The following is a 2,625-nucleotide window of genomic DNA, read 5'->3' on the forward strand; positions in this document are numbered from 1 at the left end:
CTTACATCGATATCCCTAAATATTGCTGTTATAGATAACTGGTGCCAAGATACACAACACACACAACAGCAAGTGTCTGAAAGAAAAAAATCATATACTATAACAAAAGGTTCTGATCACCCACACATCTCTGCAGACAGAGTACCAACACTGACTCCCTGTGAGGCTTTCTCACCCAGACAGTGCCCCTTCTCCTCCACTGGTGCCACTACACTCTGTAGAAATCTGTAGCCTGGCACATGACCTTTTGTTTTTTAAGGACAGGACCATGTTCCCAGCATCCCTGGATCTCTGGACCCAGTCAAGTCCTTAGAATACATTAGACATTTATAAATGTTTACAGAATAATATGTGCATTCTGAGCTAAGCAGAACACTCAAAGACATTTTCTGATTTTAAAAAAAAAGTACACTGGATATCAGGTTTGACAACTTGGGCTTCACCCATCAAATTTGATGAAAATATTTGAAAACACGAAATATTTTCTAATCTCTCTAACCTATTTTGTAGTTAAAGAAATGATCATTGTTTCTGTAGAAAAAAATTTTAATAGGAGATGTTGAGAAATGAGGTCTGTTTTTTTTTTTAACTTATAGAAAATTTCAGAGAAAACTGCATAAGCAGTCAAAAAACTGGTAAATTGGACTCCAACAACAAATCTATTTGCTTCATAAGAAGTGAAAAGACTATAATATAGTAAGAAAAATCTTATACTTCACATATCTCATAAGAGTGCATTTGTGTATATCCAGAATACATAAGAACTACTACAAATGAACAAGAAAAGGACAGTTCAATTTTAAAATGGGCAAAGAATCTGAATGGGCATTTGTCTAACAAAGATAAATAATGGCTAAAAAATACATGAAGATATTCAATATCATTAGTTATCAGGGAAATGCAAATCAAAACCACAATGAGATGCCACTTCATACCCATTAGGATGACTATTATGGAAAAATACCATGGCAAACTGTTGGCAAGAATATGGAGAAATGAAATCTTCAAACATTGCTGATGGGAATATAAAATGGTAGAGTCACTTTATAAAACAGTCTGGCAGAGTTACTTATGGTCCATAAATTTTACTCCTAAATATCTACCCAAAGAAAACATAAGTCAACTATAAAACACAAATATTCACAGTGGCATGATCATAAGAACCACAAAGTGCAAATATCCATCAACTGATAAATGGATAAACAAACTGCAGTATATCCATATAACAGAACACAATTTAGCAATAAAAAAGGAATAAAGTTCTGATATGTGCTACTTCAAAAATAGGCTAAGAAGCCAGACACAAAGGGCTATATATTGAATGATTACATTTATATAACATATCCAGAACAAGTAAATCCACAAAGACAAAAAGGAGATTCATAGATACATGAAGCAAGAGTGAGTGGAAAGTGATGACTAAAGGGTATGGGTCTTTGAAGACGACAAAAGTGTTTCAGAATTAGACAGCAAGATAGGCACACAACTATGCGAATATACTAAAACTCAGTGAATTGCACTTTTCAGGAGTGATCTTGATGGTAATGTGAATTATATGTCAATAAAACTGTTATTTTTTAAAATGGTTGCACAAAGTCATATAGTAACACCTCTGCATAAGGGTCTGGTTGAATCACTCTACCTGTGACAGAATATTCTGTCATAAAAACACACAATCTGTTCAAATGGGGAAATAATCTATGTTCCTACCAATAAATTCCTATTGCAACCAACCATAAAACCAGATCCAAAGTAAAAAGAGCAAAGAACAAAAGAGCATGCAATTCACAATTAGCTGGCAGGTTACAGAATAAAACTAACCAAACACTACAAAAGAAAAAAATGTTTATTAGGACTGCCCATTTCTTTTCTATTACATGGATTTAAACAAGTCAAAATCTGTTACATTTATAAGAAAATCTTCCAGATTCTTTATTAGCACATAGCAAGGAAAAACAAGCATTCTCTCCTATAACCAAATTAACAATCCACAGAGCATCTGTTTGTACTTGGCAGCATGAACCTTTCACTTTTGAGTGCTGCTAAATTATATAAGCCTATGAGCCAGACACCCTGGCATGCTCCTAGACTTCATTAGTTGATGCTGAAGAACATTAAAAATAAAAAGGATAATATTAATAATGGCAGTGGTGATGACAGAATAAAGTTATTGTCAGTCTTTTCAACACTTCCATTATCTAGACTACAACCATGAAAACATTCAAACAACTTTCTTTCTTTCTTTTTTTTTTTTTTTTGGAACTGAGGATTGAACCACACAGAGATGTACTACCTCTGGGCTACATCCCCAGACCTTTTTATTTTAATACAGGGTCTCAATAAGTTGCTGAAGCTGGCCTTATACTGTCTATCTTCCTGTTGCAGCCTCTGAAGTCACATATAATTTTCTAAGCTTCTACCAATATCCTTTTCTGTATGCATTAGAAAGCACTGGACCTTAGAGATAGAGAGAACTGAATTCAAGTGATAGTTTTTTGTTTGTTTTTATTTTTTTAAACATGCTTGCTACATGCCCAAGGACAAACTTCACAATTTTACTGAGTCCTCGTTGTATTAAGAACAAAATGAAGTAATGCACACAAAGAGCACAGTGCAATGCTCAAT

Source organism: Spermophilus citellus, assembly GCF_964194105.1.
Source record: "Spermophilus citellus genome assembly, contig: SCAFFOLD_293, whole genome shotgun sequence".
In the NCBI taxonomy this organism is placed as follows: domain Eukaryota; kingdom Metazoa; phylum Chordata; class Mammalia; order Rodentia; family Sciuridae; genus Spermophilus; species Spermophilus citellus.